This window comes from Motacilla alba, unplaced genomic scaffold (genome assembly GCF_015832195.1).
Source record: "Motacilla alba alba isolate MOTALB_02 unplaced genomic scaffold, Motacilla_alba_V1.0_pri HiC_scaffold_34, whole genome shotgun sequence".
NCBI lineage: Eukaryota > Metazoa > Chordata > Aves > Passeriformes > Motacillidae > Motacilla > Motacilla alba.
In genome coordinates this window covers 1,060,636-1,068,344 of record NW_024037436.1, presented here as the reverse complement: position 1 = coordinate 1,068,344, position 7,709 = coordinate 1,060,636, and the positions used below count along the sequence as shown (strand labels likewise).

The window sequence follows — 7,709 nt, the reverse complement described above, 5'->3', positions numbered from 1 at the left end:
AGAGCGTTAATTTGCGTTAATTGGGAAGCGCAGGATCAATTAAGGGTGAATGAGATGATTTGGGGGGTCGATTGCCGCGGCCGCGCTCACCGAGCTCCGCGTTGAGCGCCGCTGCCAGGAGGAAAAGGAGAATTGCCAGGAGGGGCCTGGAGGGATTGCCGGCTCAGCCCCGCGGCTCCAGAGCCGCCCTCCCGCGGCACTCACCCATCTGCCGCTCCCGGCGCTCTGCGGAAAAACACATTTTAAATTGGGAATATTTAATGTTGTACCGGAGATAAAATAGCCAAATAAAATCAAAATATTGGCGGAATGATACATCAGAAATAGAGAATATTTAATATTGTACCGGTGATAAAATAGCCAGATAAAATCAAAATATTAGCAAAATGATACATCCTCAAATAGAGAATATTGAATATTGTACCGGTGATAAAATAGCCAAATAAAATCAAAATATTAGCGGAATGATACATCAGAAATAGAGAATATTTAATATTGTACCGGTGATAAAATAGCCAAATAAAATCAAAATATTAGCGGAATGATACATCAGAAATAGAGAATATTGAATATTGTACTGGAGATAAAATAGCCAAATAAAATAAAATTATTAGTGGAATGATACATCATAAATAGAGAATATTTAATGTTGTACTGGAGATAAAATAGCCAAATAAAATCAAAATATTAGCGGAATGATACATCAGAAATAGAGAATATTGAATATTGTACCGGTGATAAAATAGCCAAATAAAATCAAAATATTAGCGGAATGATACATCAGAAATAGAGAATATTTAATATTGTACCACTGATAAAATAGCCAAATAAAATAAAATTATTAGTGGAATGATACATCATAAATAGAGAATATTTAATGTTGTACTGGAGATAAAATAGCCAAATAAAATCAAAATATTAGCGGAATGATACATCAGAAATAGAGAATATTGAATATTGTATCTCTAATAAGATAGCCAAATAAAATCAAAATATTAGCGGAATGATACATCCTCAAATAGAGAATATTTAATATTGTATCTCTAATAAAATAACCAAATAAAATAAAAATATTAGTAAAATGATACATCAGAAATAGAGAATATTTAATATTGTATCTCTAATAAAATAGCCAAGTAAAATCAAAATATTAGCGGAATGATACGTCCTCAAATAGAGAATATTTAATATTGTATCTCTAATAAAATAGCCAAATATTTTCTACACGTAAAATATTTCAATATTTAAATATTGAATATTGTATCTATAATAAAATACCTAAATATTTGTATAATTAATGATTTTATCCCCTAACGATTTCAATTCTCACCGAGCGCCTCCGCGAGCTCCGCTGCGAGGGGAGAAACCCAGAACGGCTCAGTTTCAGTTTCACTTTCAGTTCCAGGGGCTCGAGCCCAGAATGAGCCCGAATCCCTGAATTCCCGAATTCCCGAATCCCGGAATTCCCGGAATTTCGGGCTGGGGGAGGGGCACACGCACCGATCCTGGCGTCTCGGGCTCCTGCGGGGGGCGGGAAAAGCAGGAAAAGTCAAATTATTCCCGGGAAATTCAAGTTATTTCACGAAAATTGAAATTATTCCAGCAAAATTGAAATTATTCCAGCAAAATTCAAATTATTCCCAGGAAATTCAAGTTATTTGTCCTGGGGAAATTCAAATTATCACAGGGAAATTCAAATTATTCCAGGAAAATTTAAATTATTCCAGGGAAATTCAAATAATGGCAGGGAAATTCAGATTATCACGGGGAAATTCAAATTATTGTGGGAAAAATTTTAAATAAAACCAGCAATTTTTTATATCCAAACCCAAAAATTGACTGGAAATCCCGAATTTTAAATCCAAACCCAAATATTAACCCCAAAAATTGGCTGAAAATCCGAATTCTCCAGGAAAATCCAGGTTCCCAGCCTCCCCCCGGACTGGGCCCAGTTTGGGAGCTCCGGACTCACCCAGCGCCGCCCTGAGCTCCTCTGGGGAACCGAAGGGAAATTCCGGGATTAATTCGGATTAATTGGGATTAATTGGGATCAATTGGGATCAATTTGGGACGGTTTTCCTTGAGCTCCAGCCCAGGAATGGGAGCTGAACCCACCCAGGTTTGTGTCGGCTTTCCCTGGAAACAGAGGAGGAAAAACAAACTTAAAATAATATACAGTAATTTTTAATAATTTAAAATAATTTTTAATAATTCAAAATAATTTAAACTTACAGTATTATTATTTTATTTTATTTTTTAATCATTATTTTACTTTTATTTTTGTTTCTACTTTTGTTTTTGGTTTTATCCTTATATTCATTTTTATTATTGTTTTTATTTTATTTTTATTTAATTTTATTTAAATTTTGTTTAAATTTAATTTTAATTTTAATTTTAATTTTTATCTTTATTTTTAAGATTGATTTCTGACCACAAAAAAACCTTGAAAAAATGGGGGAAAAAAAGGCAGATTTGGGGCTGGGGAAGGGAACGACTCACCCGCTTCCACCGCTTCCTCTTCCTCCTCCTCTTCCTCCTTTTCCTTTTCCTCTTCCTCCTCCATTTCCTCTTTTTCCTCCTCCTCTTCCTCCTCTATTTCCGGCTCTGCCTCTTCATCCTCTGGCTCCTCCTCTGGCTCCTCCTCTTCCTCCTCTGGCTCCGCCTCTTCCTCCTCTGGCTCCGCCTCTTCCTCCTCTGGCTCCGCCTCTTCCTCTTCTATTTCTGGCTCCTCCTCTTCCTCCTCTGGCTCCTCCTCTTCCTCCTCTGGCTCCTCCTCCTCCTCCTCCTCCATGTCCTCGGGGGGTTCACCTGCCAGGATTTAAAACCCAGAGAATTTTTGGGCGTTGGGCACAAAAATTGCGATTAAAAATTCAAAAAATTGATAAAATTTAACGTTTTTTAAATGCGCAATGAAAAATAGCAGAAAAAAGCCAAAAAAAGGCGGAAATGACGTCAAAAAAAAAATCAGAGAGAACGTTAATTATACGAACACGGCGACGCTGGGTTCTGCGATATTCCGAGAGTTTCCGTAAAAATCTGAAAAAAATTCCATGAAATTCCTGAAAAATGCATTTAAAATTCTGTAAAAAATCCCAGGAAATGCCGCCAAAAAGTTCCATAAAGTTCCACCAGCTAATTCCATTAAAAATTCAGAATAATTCTGTAAAAATCCGTAAAAATCCACAAAATTCAGTAAAATTACATTGAAATGCCCTTTAAAATGCCATTAAAAAATCTGTAAAAATTCCGCAAAATTTCATTCAAGATTCCACTTAAAATTCCATTTAAAAATCTGCAAAATTCCACAAAATTCCGTAAAGAATCCCGTAAAGTTCCATTAAAAAATCCCCCGCATTTCAGGAACGCCACGCACCGACGGCCCCGTCCTTCAGCGCCTCTGCAAGAAAAGGAGGAATTGATATAAATATTTAAATTTGAAATTTTTAGTATATTTTAAAACATATTTTTAACCCTAAAATTACATTTAACTCTAAAATTACATTTATTTTTAACTGTAAAGTTACATTTATTTTCAGCTCTAAAATTCCATTTTTTTTAAATTCTCCCCCGCCGATCTCCAGCCCCACGTTCCCAAATCCAATCATTTAAAAAACCCCAAAAACGCCCCAAAAAATCCCAAATCCCTCTGGAACCAAAAGTGCTCACCGAGCTCCTGCCGCAGCTCCCCTTCAAAAAATAAAATAAAATAAAATTAAATTAAATTAGATTAAATTAAATTAAATTAAATTGTTTCCACTCCGAGTTTTCCCTTCCCAAGGTGCAAAACCCCCCGGGCCGGGCAGGGATTTTAACTTGTACCCCTTAATTATCATTTTTTAATTTAAATAATTTAATTAATTTGGGGGTTTTTGGGCCAAACTCTGAATTCCCAAATAATTCCCGAATTCCCGAATTCCGGCGGCGCTCACGGATAGCGGAGTCCTGCTCCCCTGGAAATACAGAAAAGGATTAAAAACGGGATAAAATCCCCAACTCCGGGAATTTCACACTCAGGAAAATGAAAATGAAATGAAATGAAATGAAATGAAATGAAATGAAATGAAATGAAATAAAATAAAATAAAATAAAATAAACTGGGTTCGGCCCTTAACGCCAAAAAGCTCCATTTGCGTTTTTTAATTCAGGGGAATTTAATTCAGGATAAATTTATTTTAATGCAGGATAATTTTTATTTTAATTAATGATATTTTTAATTTTTTAATTCAGCACAATTTAGTTTTAATTCAGGATAATCCCCAAAAAAGGAAATTATTGCCACAAAAAAAGGAAATTATTGCCAAAAAAAGGCAATTATCACCACATTATCACCGCACTAATAATTATTATTCCCACTATTTCCCATTATTAGCACTTTATTAATAATTTTCCCATTATTCCCATTTTTCCCCAGATTTCCCTGTCTGCAGGAATTCCCCAATTCCCGTTAATTTGAATTTCTGCAGCAATTCCCCAATTCCCGTTAATTTGCATTTCCCCAGGAATTCCCCAATTCCCGTTAATTTGCATTTCCCCAGGAATTCCCCAATTCCCGTTAATTTGCATTTCCCCAGGAATTCCCCAATTCCCGTTAATTTGCATTTCCCCAGGAATTCCCCAATTCCCGTTAATTTGCATTTCCCCAGCAATTCCCCAATTCCTGTTAATTTGCATTTCCCCAGGAATTCCCCAATTCCCGTTCATTTGCATTTCCCCAGGAATTCCCCAATTCCCGTTAATTTGCATTTCCCCAGGAATTCCCCAATTCCCGTTAATTTGAATTTCTGCAGGAATTCCCCAATTCCCGTTCATTTGCATTTCCGCAGCAATTCCCCAATTCCCGTTAATTTGCATTTCCCGCTCGTTAATTAGCCGCACTCACCCAGCAGCTCCCGCAGGTGCCCTGGGGAGCAGAGAGATCAATTAAAAAAATAAAAATTAATAAATTAAAATAATAAAAAATGGATGGATTTTGTCAGTGCGGGTTTATAAACGCAAACTGCTGCTGTTGGGATAGAATGTAAATGTAAATATAAAACAAATTATAAATACAAATATAAAAACAAAACATAAAGATAAAACCAATATAAATATAAATATAAATATAAAGCCATAAAGTATAAAAATATATAGGTATTAATATAGTAAATATAGGCACAAATATAAATATAAAAATTGATATAAATATAAATATAAATATAAATATAAATATAAATATAAATATAAATATAAATATAACTAATACAAGTGTAACTATAAGTATAGATGGAGAAATATAAATATAAACACAAATATAAATAAAATATAAATAATATGAATATAAATAATATAAATACAACTGTAAATACAACTCTAATATAAATGTAACTATAAATATAGATGGATATATAAATATAAATATATAAATATATAAATATATAAATATATAAATATATAAATATATAAATATATAAATACAAATATAAAAGTATAAATGATATGAATCTATGCGTGACTCACTGATCTCAGCTTCATCTTCCCCTGGAGGAACAGAAGGGCTCCGATAAATCGGGATTGAAACCCCGAAAACGGAGAGAATTTAAAAATTCTGGGGAAATTCCGATTCAATATCGGGAATGAACCCGAGGGGATGGGAAAAAACCCCGAAATCCAATCCTGATCCGATATCGGGAATGAGGGAACCCTAAAAACCCCAAAACTGAATCCTGATCCGATATCGGGAATGAGGGAACCCTAAAAACCCCAAAATCCAATCCTGATCCGATATCGGGAATGAGGGAACCCTAAAAACCCCAAAATCCAATCCTGATCCGATATCGGGAATGAGGGAACCCTAAAAACCCCCAAATCCAATCCTGATCCGATATCGGGAATGAGGGAACCCTAAAAACCCCAAAATCGAATCCTGATCCGATATCGGGAATGAGGGAACCCTAAAAACCCCAAAATCGAATCCTGATCCGATATCGGGAATGAGGGAACCCTAAAAACCCCAAAATGAATCCTGATCCGATATCGGGAATGAGGGAACCCTAAAAACCCCAAAATGAATCCTGATCCGATATCGGGAATGAGGGAACCCTAAAAACCCCGAAATCCAATCCTGATCCAATATCGGGAATGAGGGAACCCTAAAAACCCCAAAATGAATCCTGATTAAATATCAGGAATGAGGGAACCCTAAAAACCCCAAAATGAATCCTGATCCGATATCGGGAATGAGGGAACCCTAGAAACCCCAAAATGAATCCTGATCCGATATCGGGAATGAGGGAACACCAAAAACCCCAAAACCCAATCCTGATCCGATATCGGGAATGAGGGAACCCCAAAAACCCCAAAATGGAATCCTGATCCGATATCGGGAATGAGGGAACCCTAGAAACCCCAAAATGAATCCTGATCCGATATCGGGAATGAGGGAACACCAAAAACCCCAAAATCGAATCCTGATCCAATATCGGGAATGAGGGAACGCCAAAAACCCCAAAATCAAATCCCGCTGTCCCCGGCGGCGCCGGCCACTCACGGATCCGCGCGTCCCGCGCCGCTGCGTGGAGATAATGACAATCGTTAATTGGAATAGTAATTATTACAAGTCATCATAATAATTGTAATTATTTACAGCTCTAATTATTTGTAATTATTTGCAATTATTCCCGAACGCTGGCGGCTCATCGCTGAACCATGTGCTGCAGGTTTTCGGATTATTAATTTCATATTAAATATTAAATAGCAATATTAAAATTAATTAACAGTATTAATATTCATTAATATTAATAAATATATTAATATTTAATATTAATATTAATTATTTAATATTTTGTAATAATTTAACAATTAAACATTCAACAATGTATATGATTCAGTATTTATATTAATATTTATTGCTATCTATATTTATAATATATTAATATTTGTTAAATATATTTAATATTCGTATTTTATTATAATTTAATGTATTAATATTTGTTAAATATATTTAATATTTGTATTGTAGTATAATTTAATATATTAATATCTGTTACATATATTTAATATTTGTATTTCAATGTAATTTTATGCATTAATATTTGTTACATATACTTAATAGCTATAGTTTATTATAATATAAATATTTCAATAATTAAATATTTATTATTAATGATTGAACAACTAAATCTTGAAACATATAACTTAATGCTTGTATTAATATTGATCTTTATAGATAATATATTCATAATATATTAATATTTATTAAATGTGTTTAGTATTTGAAATGCAATCAAAATTTTAAATAATTAAATATTTTTCATCTTTCCTTCCGGCTGCCCCCGTGAGCCCAAGGAAACCCCAATTTCCCCCAAAACGGCCCAAAAAAGGGGAAAATTCCGGATCGCTCACCCAGCTCGGCCTCGCGCTGCTCTGCGGAGAGAGGGGAAGGGGAGAATGGGGAAAAATGGGGAAAAAAGGGGAAAAATGGGAAAAAGGGGGAAAAAAGGGGAAAAAAAGGGGAAAAAAAGGGGAAAAAAAGGGGAAAAAAGGGAAAAAGGGAAAAAAGGGGGGGAAAGGGAAAAAGGGAATTTAGGGTTGGGTCAGAGCGATGGAATCGTCACCGAATTTTTCTGGAGCTGATAGAAATCGAGTCATGCTGGAAACTTACGGAGCTTTTTGGCGGAGACATCTGGAAATGAGAGCGGGGGAAACGGAGGGGAATTAAAAGAGAAATAGGA

At 35.0% G+C, this 7,709-nt stretch overlaps 1 long non-coding RNA gene across 2 annotated transcripts; it reads right to left on the bottom strand.

The window, feature by feature from the left end:
- Positions 1-3,370: 3,370 nt before the first annotated feature.
- LOC119696651 lies at positions 3,371-7,661 on the bottom strand. Of its 2 annotated transcripts, XR_005255633.1 has the most exons (8): positions 7,640-7,661; positions 7,381-7,401; positions 6,527-6,547; positions 5,497-5,517; positions 4,880-4,900; positions 3,930-3,950; positions 3,667-3,687; positions 3,371-3,397 (listed from the first exon to the last, which is right to left on the bottom strand). It is a non-coding gene; the product is annotated as an uncharacterized LOC119696651 (long non-coding RNA). The 2 variants fall into 2 exon arrangements; XR_005255632.1 differs by lacking the exons at positions 3,371-3,397; positions 3,667-3,687 and having other exon boundaries at positions 3,705-3,950.
- Positions 7,662-7,709: the final 48 nt, after the last annotated feature.